The sequence below is a fragment of the Strigops habroptila genome, chromosome 3 (assembly GCF_004027225.2).
Source record: "Strigops habroptila isolate Jane chromosome 3, bStrHab1.2.pri, whole genome shotgun sequence".
In the NCBI taxonomy this organism is placed as follows: domain Eukaryota; kingdom Metazoa; phylum Chordata; class Aves; order Psittaciformes; family Psittacidae; genus Strigops; species Strigops habroptila.
In genome coordinates, this window is record NC_044279.2 from 76,978,382 (window position 1) to 76,992,253 (window position 13,872).

Consider the following 13,872-nt stretch of genomic DNA (forward strand, 5'->3'; position numbering starts at 1 on the left):
GGCTTTCCAGAAATACTGTAACCATATAGTGATGAGTGGCTATGTTTAGAGTAGAGTTGCTACCCAGTCACCAGCCGAAACTGTTACAGACTAGATCTGTGCAACGGTGAGTGGGAGACCCAGCTGTTTGTTTCCTTCTGAGCTATGTTGCCCCTTAATTTAAGTTGGTAGAGATAGCTTAAGTTGCAGAATAAAGTTCTCCTTCCTCTCTTTAAAACAGCGTATTAGTTAAGAGCAAGCTTATCAAAGGCTGGTTTAACTATGGATGTTGTTTCTAGTAGTGCCCAGTATATTTTTGTAACAATCTTCATAGCACTAGTAAAAGTTGGTGACTCTTACTTGGTACACTTCCTCATTTAAATAAGCCACATGTGAGTACCATAAATGCAGGTGGCACTTCCAGCATAGCACATGGATTTGATTAAAGCAAAAGGTCTGGTCATTTACCTGACATTTGGAATTTTACATGTTACGTGAGTGGTTGAATTCTGTTTTACTTTCACTGTAAGATCATGTTAGCCTTTTTGCTAGGTAGTAGCATTGACCATTTTTTCAATACAGTGTCTTCATAGAAGGATAGGTGCTTTGCACTGGCAGTATGCATGCAAGCATCAATAAGCTGACAAATTAGATTTGAGGTTCTAGTGTTTAAAGGGCTTTTCTTTCAGCAGGAAGTAGTCTCCCATATCAGCTTATGCATTTTAACCTTCAACTTTATATAGCAGCAAAGAGTTGACCTGTCTTTACACAGAGACACCTTTCTGAAAGAGGATAGAGAGAAGGTTTAACAGAATAGATTAGAAGTGTGGGGTTTTTTGTGGAACAGTGAATACTTCATATTCGTGTCATGTCTCATACACTGGTTTTGCATAGTATCTAAAAAATGAAACAGCTATGAAATTCATCAGTGGTAGATAGGAAAAGGTAGCTGTAAATTAAGAATAGGAGAAGTCTTCAGATTACTGTCCGCAGAGGTAAAAAATATTTTTGTTGATAGAAACATGCAGAAACCTAGGTGAGTCTGTATGCTGAATGCTTTAAATGGTTTTGATGTAACTATTTCTCTGTTAGGACTGATGTTGAAAAAGAGTGTATTTTTAACCACTCAGAAGTAAAAATGTCTGTTACTCTTTAAAAATTATAGTCTCTAAGTTTTATGCATTTCTTTGTGTTTTAGGACATCGTTGCTTAGTATGAGAAACGCATGGTTTTCATTAAAAAAGAAGTTGTTAATCTTGTGTAATGCAACAACTAAAAATTACCTAAAGGTAGCAAACACTGCTTGGGTTGAGAATTTAACACGACAAATCAACTTAGTCTTGGAACTTTAGAAAGGTATTGAATGGTAAATTTCAGTTATATCACTATAGTGTCCACCTCGGTTTTTCCCTTGTGACTTAGCATTTTTATTTTCCATGAACCGTTGTGGTGGTGCTCTTTTGTAAGGTGGCATTTCAGTGGTTTCCTCATGTTAGCTTCTTTTCTGGATTACCTCTTGCTTTACAATTCATTTCATTCTTCCATAGCAGAAGACGACAGTGCGTATCTGTAAGATGAGCTGTAGCCATGTTGTTCCTGTCATCTTAGAATTTTTGTATGTTGAAGCAACTTTCTGATGTGAAGTTCCATGTTGCAAAGGAATGCAAGCTTTCCAAAATACAGATATTGCGGAGCTGACTTAGTTTACATGAGAAATTTCTTCTTTATTAGTAACATATAGTTAATTTTAAAATATTTCCTTCTTCCTTCTTGTGTATGAATGGACACTCAGTTTTTCAAGCAAGGCATATATCCAGTCCTCAGATTGAGTATTCAGTATTTTTAAAATTTCTAAGGGATCTTAAGCTACTGTGTTAACTGTACTATTTGCATTAAAAACCAAGAGGTATTTAAATGGCATCGAAGCTAGAAACTGATCTGGTGCTGTATCTGTGAATGACATAAGCAGCAAGTAAAATTCATCACTCACGCTGTAAATTATCATTCCTGGAAAGAGACAGGGAATGATAACCCTCAATCAAGATTTCAAAAATCTTGTCTTCTGCACTTAATACAAATAGGAAGAGCTCTCAGATGAGAAACTGCTGAGATTGGGCAGACACCAACTCCATTACAAATAACAGCATAGTTAAAAGACATTCTTTCCCTGGCGGGAGACTATCCTTAGTTTAGACAAACGCCTGAGGATACAGTGAACATTTTTCACTTAAACTTTCTAACGTCCTTATTTAAGAAATAAGGAAATTATTGTTTACTTAGCAATTAGGAAGAGTTTCATGTCTAGACTAGGTGGTTTAATCTAGGCTTTATTTCCAGAAGGCGTGAAATGAAGCAACTTTTTTAAAATGCAGCTAGGAAATGGTGCACAGTATCAGGACTGTAAAAATGGATGAATCAAAAATAGCATATCAGATGATTGAATGTGAACGGTCGCAATCATCTCTGCCTGTTAATGGAGTATTTTCTAGAGCTTTTGGTTTTACCTCTTAACTGTTGTGGCTAGTTAATTTTAGATAGGCTATTAAACAGGTATGATTATATGGCCTGCAGAATGCTGTTTTCCACACTTTTCCATTCCTTTTGGAATAAGAAGATAAATTTCTACTTTTTTTTTCCTGAGTTACCACTGTATGGGTGTTTTAGGCCATCTGCACAGATTCCAGATAAGACATGCTACTGTGTTTAGCAAAGGCTTGTGTTTTCCCATTTAAATCAGGAAGGCTTCGATTTAGGGGGACAGTACTTTATTGTAATGCGGTAGCCGCTACTTGTGAAGGTTTTGTTCCATGGACTCCAGTAACTTTCTGCTTTAGTTCTTATTTTTAGCAAGAACATGTGAACAAACTAGTATTTCAGGTGTTAACCCTGTGTTAACCTAATGTATTCTTGGACTCTGCTCTTTTAAAAAATGTGTTTATCATTAGGCAGTTGGACTTTTTCTGTGCCCTTACAAAGTTCTTGACTGAACTTCTAATGCCTTTCTTGATAATGCTTCTTATGGAGAACTGACAGCTGTGTCTACCTTGCCAATCATAGCTTGCCAAAAACCAAGTTAAAAATACTAAAACCAAAGCAGTACCACCTCTACCACCCCATCACCTCCCTCCCCCCACCCCCAAAAAAAACCAAACCCAAAACAAACACACACCAGAAAAACCCTGCTCCACCCTGCAAACAAAGAACAGTATTGAGATGTTTACTTATATCTTGGTTTTCTCTGTCACTTAATGGAAGCAAGTGATTAAAAATATGCAGGGAAATTAGAAATTAAAGGGTTTGAGATGCCACAAACTTTCAAATAGCGAGGTGCTTTTACACTTTTGTATAAGAATTATGTGCCAATACTTTGTGCTTGTAGACATGAAAAAAGGGGGTGAGTTTTTTTTCTTTGCTGTATGTGGCAACTGGTTTTTATTAGCTTTCTGAAGTATACTGCACAAGTCTTCCTGGGTGATTCCTCAAACAGAAGGAATTTTCCTTGATACACATTCAGTCACATCACAAAATGTAGATCTCTGATACGATATGCTTTGAAACACAGTGTTGGCCTTCAGAGTTATCATTTAAGAATTGGTTCTTCATGAGGTAAGAAGAGTGCACAGCAAATGTCAAATCAAGCATTCTGCAATTAATTGTTCTCCAAAAACACAGCAGCAATTTAAAGTCTTTGAAATTAAGGAGAGTGTATAGCAATGCAACTTTTACTTGCTATTATGTGTTGGTTGTCCATGTCTTCGCTCCACTCTTTTTGACAGTATCTTGGGCAAATAGCAAACTGCTAGATTCTAGAGAGCATTGGAATTTTATCCTAATTCAGGGCAGTGGTCAGTATTCCATATGAATGAAGACTTCACAATCGCAGGTAAGCAAAAATCATGTTCTAGGTAATGAAGAGTGCAGATGATGTTTGTGGACGTTGCATGCATTGGTGAGGTTATTTGTTCCTTTGTAACCTTTTAAGATCTTAGCCTGTAATTTTCTTGGAATGCCAGATCAAAATGATCAAATCTTCTTTATGTTCTCAAAACTCAAGTGGTTATATGAGGAGACAAGTTTGGAGAGGCCTTAAATCTTTTAGCTGCTTAAGTAACTTCATGAGGAAAGATTATTCGTTTCTTGTAGTTCAAAACAAGTCATGTCTTGCACTGTGTTGTTGTTTTCGTCTTTCCTGTTTCCTACACGCAGTTTCTTTACAATTTTCTAGTTTACATTCTGTGTGCCAATGAATAAATTCAGCTTACATCTTAATTAGTCATGAGTCATGATATGAAGTTGTGATGTTTTGAATAATAATTTATCGATCTCGCTTTGGAATAGAAAACGACTAATGAAAAGATGGCCTGCTGGTTGTGGTAAGAAGAGTGAGCAGCACGCATCTGGCAAACAAATGCTTCTGTACCAGGCTCTGCAAAGAATCTGTGTGCTTAACGCATTTGAAGGTTCCCTAACAGTCACACACAGTTGTTTTTCAGTGCCACTGAAGTCTTACTGCTTTAAAAGTAGATACCAAGTCTAGCATACCTCTTTATTTTGAGCAAACTGCACTAGAATAATCTTTAATGATTGAGAATGTGTCAAATCCATAGTAAATCCCACCCATTTCATTTATTCACTCGCATTTTATGACAGTCAGTCTCATGTTTTGGCCCTCAGAATGTCTGTAGCAATGTAGCAAGGAGAGGACTTCATGCACTTGTGATTTAGGTAGTTTCTTGAGCAGGGTCTGCAGCCTCTCAACCTCACTGACGCTTCAATGAGACCTGGTCCGTGCCTGTCTGCCTTAACAGCAGGTGCAAGCCCCAGAACCAGAGAGCATGGTCTGTGAACAAAATTGCTCACTTCAGTGTCATGTATACGTCTTACAAACATCACTCCATCATATGAATGGTGGAGACAGCTGACTTTATTTACTTTATCATAGTAACTTTTATCAGTGTTTAAATCTACACATAAAAGTAGGGAGGGAGGAAGTTGATGTTATTTTGTGTATTATAAAGCTCATACCTTAAAATGCATGGCAAACCTGATGTGTGACAGGACAGCCTGTTTTAATTATACACTTAAAATGGTAAATGTATTTAAGCCTTTTTTGTTGTGAAACACCTGCCTTATAATTTAGCACTGCTGTTTCACCAGATCATCATCTGTGATTACCCTATAATGAACAAATATTGAATAATAGCCTTATAAAATACGGTGGTTTAGTGATATAGTATTTACTGTATCTCTGTAGCACTGGCATGGGAAGTCCTGACTTTGTTATCTACAGTGGTATCTTATTGACCTTACGTACAACCATAATCTGTAGCAGTATAGTTCTAAGACTTATGGAGTGTCTCTTAAAAGTGCGAGAATATGCTGCAACACGTTTACACATTTTGCATGGGATGTCCATTATATATAACACCAGATAAAAGCTAGAGATCAGCAGCTGACTAAGTGCACTGAAAAATGCTTTTGACTGGTAATTAGAACCAGAACATAAACTTGGAAATACTGTTTTGTAACAAAAGGATCACATATCTCTGCTTTTCCAGACTTGGAGAATTGTGTACCTGATTGGTTTTATCTGTGGTAGATACATTTGTCTGGAGAGACACTAACACCACTGTTCATACAAAGCTTCTGTGTGGCTGCAGACTGAAAAGTTGATTTCTCTCTGGTTCCAGGTACATTTGGACATATCTCAGCAGTATGTGATCTAGAACTTGGTCATACTTCTAAGTGGCAATGTGTTGATCAGGATCTCCAAGACCTTTTTTTTGAAGGTTGGGTGACTAGTTTAACCCAAGGAAACTCAGCAACTTTTGGGTTCCAGAGAATTACTGGGGTAGGGTGTAGAACATCGTTTATTGAAGCCTTGCGGTTAGATCTCATCAGGCCTCTGTTGAAGGCATAATGCTTGAATGATAATGTAAACTATGGTAACTAGCTGTTGTCCCATGTAAGAGGGAAGAAAAATTGCTTCATGCGATGAAAGCCATATATCAAATATAATACTGAATTGTTCTCTGGTTTTGTACTCTTGAGAGCTCAAGATAAAATTATAATAGTGATACGCAGCTTCATCACCCAGAGAGCAAGTTTCTACTGCTAGATTATGCCCTTTCAAAAGGGTAAAACCCCCCCCAAAACAACTTGTATCTAGGCATTCATTCTGTAGTAAGAAGAAAAACATACTTCGTAATTTAAAACATGAAACAAAACGCTGTTTTTCGTTTGGCCAACTGTTTGTCAGCCTTCACTGAATCTTGTTGTTTTGATAGGAAGTAAAATTTGTGCTTGAGTTGTTTAAAAAAACAAAACAAAACCCCAACCTGACCAAAAAAACCCAAAACCCAACAAAACTGCTGGGCTGAAATATGACTTACACAATTTCTTTATCGACATTGTAACAATAAAGTCCCCTTGGCTGTCACAGGGTTCACTGTGAAGTGAATCTTGCACATGTTTTTAGTGCAACTTGATTTGTTTTGTCTTCTGTAGAAAATAGTCTTTCACCAAAGCAAAAGTACTTTTTGCAGTCATACATATGTCAGATTCTTGAAAGGAATTTGAAAGGTAATTTTGGCAGGAGTTCAGGGCTTGTCACCTTTGGGGTCTTTTTGGTAGGTTAACAGGAATTTAATAAAATCTAAAAATTAATCTCACTCTTGTCATTAAAGTCTGTGAATGTGGCAGCACATAGAAGCAAATCAGCTTTGGTATGTTTTACCATGGTTAGTTTTCACACCACAACTGTAAGTGTTACAGATCGGTGTCTCCTGATAGTTATGGTCATTGGAAAGAGTAAATAATTGAAAAGGAAGGAGTAATGTTTGTGGTGGGTCAAGTGTGGACATGTTATAACAAGTTGTAAAATCACTAAAGTACTTAAGTGATTACAGTATAGTCTGCTGAAAACTTTCATTTTGGACTCATAAAGATTCTTTCTTTTGAGAATGGCTATTGAGTTCTTAAAAGAAACTGGTTTGGTTTTTTTTTCCCCTTAATTACTGGAGTACATGACTGAATGTTAAGTAGCAGCTTACTTTCATTTGTGGGGTCTGAATTTCTATTTGAGTTGTGCCTCAGCTTGGTATTACTTGTTAATTTTGTAAAAGTACCAAAGAATATCACACTCATACCTGTCTTTTCTAAGAAAGTTACCAGACAAGCAGATTTTTACTAGAAATCTCATGAGAAAGTTTTCTCTGTTTGGAGAAAGCCAAACTCTTGTGTCATTGTGAGAATGCTGCCTGAAAGTTAGTGTGATCTTTGCAGGATGGAGCATGACTGAGTAATGTATTGGCCATCAAGGGTTGTTCACACCACATTTGGAGTATTAATTATGTCCTTGTTTCTAATGGAGTGCTCCTTAATGGCAAGAGCCACTTACTCTCCATATTGCTGAGTTGTCCTATGACTTTGAACATAGGTTATTCATTCCTTGCTTGGGTTTACTCATGTGCGGAATTAAGTTTTACATACTTCTTAGTGTTGCTGCAATGCTTAATTAATATTTATAAAGGCCTTTGACATCCTGTGATGAAAGGAGCTGTGCAAGTGTTCAGTAGTAGTATTATTTTATTAGTGAAAATACGGGAGGAGTCAAGAGGATGCCAGTTTGTAATTCAGAGTGAGCAATGGAGTCATTTTGTAACCTTGAGCAGGTCACGCAGTCTCTTGTTTTGTAACACATCCTGGGAAAGCTCTGTGTTGTGGCATGTGTTATTAAAGATCGTCCTTAACTCCCCCAAGTCAATTCAAATGGGGAAGAAAAAGCGATCTACATCTTCACTGAGCTGCTAAGCATGGCTGCTATTTCTGAAGGAAATAAATCATTAAAAAAGTAGCAGAGAGTGAGAAGGTAGTGGATGTAAGAGTTGCATTTTAGGGTCAGCATAAGAGCTCGAACATGTGTTATTTAGTCATAGACCAGACTAAATTTTGCCTGTTACAGATCTCTTTGTCATTCAAGTTCAGTGTACACTGTGCGTAACTGCAACTTGACTGTGAAGTATATAATCTTTATTGCATTCGAAGAACTTGTTAATCCATGGTTTTTAGCTGGTAAACGAGTTCTTGCTTCAAACTGAGTACGCTCTGCATTTGAGCGTTGTGATTGCCAAGGTTGATAACCAGCTCTTATAGCATCCTGTATTTGGCTATTACATAACGATGCACATATCAGTCTCTTGTGTGGGCTTTCCCTCATCTGACAGAGGAAGGTTATGATTGTACACTGTCATTAAAATTACAAGGTACTGATGACCTTTCGAAAAGTATACATCTGTTTAAGACTTAGCCAGCCAACCATTTGTCTAATTATGTAAGGTGCAATAGCATTAAATGAAGTTATTTGCCATGCTTCATCCATGCAAATACAGGGCTTCAGGGTTTTTTTATCAGAGTTTCATACAAGATGCTACACCTGCATTTTACTCTTTGCACAAAGCACACAGATATGGTTTAAAACAAGGGCTTTCAGAACTGTTACTTTAAGTACTTTAGGAAGGAACCACTTGCCCAGTGAAGTGTGAGGCATAGCTGAATGCAAGTGTTGGCTTGAGCATGTGCATTATGGTGGATTCAAATCAAAAGTATCTGGGTCTTTGTCCTGCTTTATTGCAATCTGGTTGTACAGCTTGTTCCTGGGGGGGTTCGGGGGTTCTTCCATTTAGTCCTGCTTCAGGTCTCAGCTCAGCTGGTGCAAGGATGAACAGAAATAGTGCTTGTCTACTGGGGATAAACAATGGTTTGTAGTCTTCAAGAACAGCAATTACAGAGTGGGGGGAAAAATCACTTCATGTAACCCTAGTTATAAGAATAAAAGCTACAAGTTTAATTTATGTAGCATACTTAGTATGCTACTAATTCCATTAGTAGTGGAATATCAAGATTTTACCTGCCCAACTCCGTCTGAATATACTGAACGTACGCAGATAGATTTATTTGAAGAGATGTTACTTTGCCAAGATATATGTGTTTCCCAGACCTGCAAAAAATGTTACGTACTTTTCCTTCTGACTTTAGTTTAGACTTCCTGATAGGAATCATGACAGTCCTAAAACTTTGTAACTGAATATTTAGAGGAAGTAGCTGAATGCATTTTCTTACCTATTAAAAATAAATACTGCCTCAGGCAATAACTGGAGTAGAAAATACAAACCTTAAATACCTTTGCCAAGAAAATTTGAGCAAGCTGCAAGAGCTGGGTTTTTAATGTATTAGAAGTTCAGGCAACCTTAACTTGCTGGTTCTTCCAGCTTGGCCTGCAACAGATGAATAATAACGTTGTGTGGAAAACCTTGTTTTTAACTTCCCACTGATAAAATTAAATACATTCTTGCTTTAGTATTTTGATTTAGTATAATTAAAATAATGACTTACAGTTTGATAAATGTTATTTTCATTGCTACAGTGCCCTGAAGCACTGTATGTGGAAAATTTTACAGTATTATACAGATCTGGAGGTATGTAACGTGCTTGTCAGGCTATTAATTAGCTTGCATAAAGTGTTTTGGTTTTTACAGCAAGTGAATTTAGAGTGTTTCTTTGGAAACTGAATAAAAGTAAACAATCAGATGGCTTGTAAAATGAAATATGAATTATACCATTCTGATGCTGTGAGGGTATCCTTATAATATCCTCGGGCAAGTAGAATTCCAAGCACCTCATCATTCAGTAGAAGCTGCTTTTAGGCAGCATGCTTCTATCCACGTTTGGGTGTTTAGTTTTTTTCCTCAGTAATTTAACTGTCAGTATGTAGAAACTACCTCATTCATATGTGTATTTTGGGTTTTTTTTTCTTGATCCCTCCTAAAGTGCCATACCATGAAAGTTAACAAAGCCTCCAGTATTTTAAAGTGTGTTAATCAACAGTGATAACACTGTAATGTGCTGTTCTCTAGTGTTTTCTGTATATCCACCTTCCCCTAAAATTTTGTCCTGTATCTCCAGATAGGTTTTATCTTTACCATGCTGGCTTTTAGGTGTCATTTTTTTAATGTCTGAGAAACACAAATACAAAAAAGTCATAATCCAAGAAATGTTAAAGTTTGTTTTGAATATAACTACTTCTGTTGTCAAAGATTCTTCCTTACTGTCTGCATGGCCTGTGCTGGTGCTATGAATGATGCTCTGGCAGAAAATGTTTCATTTAATTAAACTATATTATACTTTTTCAGTATTCTTTTTGAAATGTCACATTCTGACATTAAAACAAATGTCGTAATTGTTGTGAATACTGTGGCATAGTTGCCATAGCAAATAGAGTCGGGTTTTGCGACTTTTTTTAGCATTAAAAAATAATTCCATTCTTGGCATTTAAGACAGAAGTTTGTAATCTAACAGGGTACAGAGCTGCTTTTGTTAAGTTTACATTGTAGTCAGGAGTTAGCGTTTGCTTTTTAACTGCAGTCAGAAGATTAACAGTAAACAGGGTTGGTTTTTTTTATCACTTTTTATACACACCTACAAAAAGTGGGTTATTAAGGTGGCAGTCACTTGCATAACAATTTGTAACCAGTTCAAAGCCCCAGTGAGGCACTGGTAAAGCTGCCAGTAGAGCTCTGAGCTTGATTTGTGGAGTCAGTTGGGCTGCAGAATGCAGAGTGTACTGATGCAGACACCTAAAGTGGAGAATTGGTCTTTTAGGGGCTTCTGCTGCAGTTCTTCTGCAAAAGACAAATCTGTAATTAGGTGCTTGCTCACTGGACCACTAAGTATAGAAATACATCCTCATTCTATTCTTAGGTAATATATTTTTCTGAAAAAGGGTTCCAGAGTGGGATTGCCAGAGTCAGTGATTTAGAGTTGGTATGTATCATGGTCAGCGATGCAAAGTACACTGGCAGCTGGGTAGTATGGTGCCCCATGGGAGTCAATGCTGGGGCTGATAATGTTCAACTTCTGTAGTAATGCCCTGGTCAGTGGGATGGAATGTACCCTCAGCATATTTGCAGATGGTTCTAAACTGGGCTGAGTGGTTGACACCTCTGGAGGGTAAGATCGCTTTGCAGGGGGAACTTGGTAGGCTGGAGAAAATGGTCTGACAGAAACTTCTTGAAATTCAACAAAGATAAATGGAAAATGCTACACCTGGTGCAGAATAACCCTGTGCATAGGCATCCACTGTCTAGAAAGTAGCTCTGCAGAAAAAATGCTTAAAGGTCCTGACAAAGTAGAATGTGAGTCAGCAGGGTGTCTTTACTCTTAAGAAACCAGCCGCGTCCTGGGCAAGGCCATAGCCAGTATGTCAAGAGAAGCGATTCTTCTATTCAACACTTAAACATCCACCTTTGATATACTGTGTCCACTTCTGGCTTTCATACAGGAAAGACACTGCGATATGAAATAGTCACTAAGACGATTAGCGTTCTGGAGCACATCTGGCATGAGGAGAGGCTGAGAACTGGATTTGTTCAGCTGTAGAAAGAAAAGACTGTAAGGGGGCAGTGTTACTGCTGTCTTCAGCTGCCTATGAGAGGGTCTGAAGAGCCAGACTCTTCCTGGGAGTGGTGCAGTGATAAAACAAGAGGTGGGAAACACAAAGTGCAAAAGAGAAATTCTGATGAGATATTGGGGGAGGCAAATGCAATGGGTGTAGTAGAAAAATGAAGTTTTCCACAGTGATGGAAAAGATAGAGCTTGATGGATAGAGCTTGTGTCTCTATCCTTGGAGAGACTCAGAATGTGACTGGGTCCTGAGCAATCTGCTTAATGATGGCTTTGCTTTGAGTGTGGGGTTAGGCCAGGCTCCAGATGGAAGGGACTTACAGAGGTCCCTTCAATCAGAATTATTTGTGATTCTGATGATGAGACCAGTAAGAGTATCTTGTATCTAGCACAGAAAGTGTCACTTAGTTCCAAAAGATGAATTGTCTTAAAAAATAAAAATAAATCATTAAAAACCCAACTGAAAAGGGCTCTTTAGGGAAAAGATTCCATGTAACTTTTCTTCTGTTAGTTTTCAAATGAAAGGATTTTTTTCTCTTGACATCCAAACCATTCGAGATTTTAAAACCGGTAAAGTTTGTCTCCTAATATTTTAATACAAAGCAATACTTGAAAATTCTTGTGTATACTGTGCCTGCAGACTAATAAGCAATCCTTTAACTGACATCTGGCACCTTTCCCACGTAGCCTACGTTTATTTCATGCGATGTATGGCAAAGTAGGGCTCTTGAAGTATTTGTGTATGCACAGTGAGGTAGGTAGAATGTTCTTTTGGGAGAGCGTAGCAAAAAGTGTCTCACATGCAAAGGAGAGTTCAGCAGCAGCTCTCCTCAGTCTGTCCAGAGCTTTGGTATCCCCCCACTCCACCCATCCATAATTGCAGAAATTGAAGGATTTCAGTTAATGGAAGATAGATAAATGTTTTGCCAGGTAGTCTGTTGTCTTATCTGCTGAAATTATGGCTTTAGCGAGCTACTTTGCTCTCATGAGGCCCCACCTGGAGTACTGCATCCAGCTGTGGGGCCCCAGAGAAGGATGTGGACCTGTTGGAGCAAGTCCAGAGAAGGGTCATGAAGATGGTTAGAAGGCTGGAACACCTCTCCTGTGAAGACAGGCTGAGGGAGTTGGGCTTGTTCAGCCTGGAGAAGAGAAGGGTCAGGGGAGACCTCATAGTGGCCTTCCAGCACCTCAGGGGGCCTACAAAAAATCTGGAGAGGGACTTCTAACAATGGCATGTAGCGACAGGGCACAGGGGAATGGCTTTGAACTTAAAGAGGCTAGATTTGGTTAGATGTAAGGAAGAAAGTCTTCCCTGTGATGGTGCTAAGGCGCTGGCACAGGTTGCCCAGAGAAGCTGTGGCTGCCCCATCCCTGGCAGTGTTCAAGGCCAGGTTGGACACAGGGGCGTGGAGCAACCTGCTCTAGTGGAAGGTGTCCCTGCCCATGGCAGGGGGTTGGAACTGGATGAGCTTTAAGGTCCCTTCCAACCCAAACCGTTCTATGATTCTATTAATTAGGGTTTGAGCGTACATATTGCCAGGATAGATCATTTGTAGTGGAACAGCGTTCTTGACTGTACTTCTTAAGGACTGCCACCTCTTTCCTAGTCAAAAAACTGATGCGTTTTCTCTCTAAACCTGTAGCAGGGCCAGGTTGTTTTTTGAGATTTTGTGGTCACTGTTACCTAGTAAATTGTTCAGTATTGTTTGTCATTTCTCTACATATTTTTTGCAGCTTTCAGAACCACAAAGATACTTTTCTTGGTAAACAGTTGTAGAATTGTGTCTTGCTGAATGAATGTTCTGATATGGTAAATTACTGGACATCTTAATTACAGGCAGTTTTCTAACTTAACATTTTGCCATTCTTAGGCTATTTTTACCACATTTCACAATTGTCTCAACACTTTATCTGTCTTTGGTATGCATGAGTGTGCGTGCTATGAAGTAATAATTACTGACTTGTAAGAGCTCTGAAGCATTTGAAGACTGAAGTAGGGAGAAAACTTGCTCAGTTTATACATTCTAGAACTTTGGCTATAGCTCTCCATTTCCTTAAAACTTGCCTCTTACCAACTGTGGCTAACATTTAGAAACTTTAGATTGTACCTCAAAGTCATTCTTTTAACATATACAAGGGATACAGCAGGAAAGTGTAATTCTATAAAAGGAATGTAAGCAAAGAAATATGGACTATTAAAAACATTTCAATTCATTTTTTACACAATCTGAGGTTTTGTTATTGACAGGAGACTTTTAAAAGTTAAATTAAGCCACTCCCTCCCAAACCAGTTGCTGAAGTGTTGAGAGCAAACCTCCTCCTTCATGAGCATTTGATGATGTATTTTAGGGCTTACACTGTCCAGTTCTTTAAAGTAAATAGCCCTTTATGGTCAGAGTTGTTTTCTTTCTATTAATGTAAATCATTTTGCAT

General features: G+C 38.2%; 1 protein-coding gene across 26 annotated transcripts in view; it reads left to right on the forward strand.

Annotated features, from left to right (window-relative positions):
• The window catches only part of TNRC6B (trinucleotide repeat containing adaptor 6B), a 146,859-nt gene that overhangs the window by 69,057 nt on the left and 63,930 nt on the right, over positions 1-13,872 (forward strand). The window lies entirely within an intron of this gene.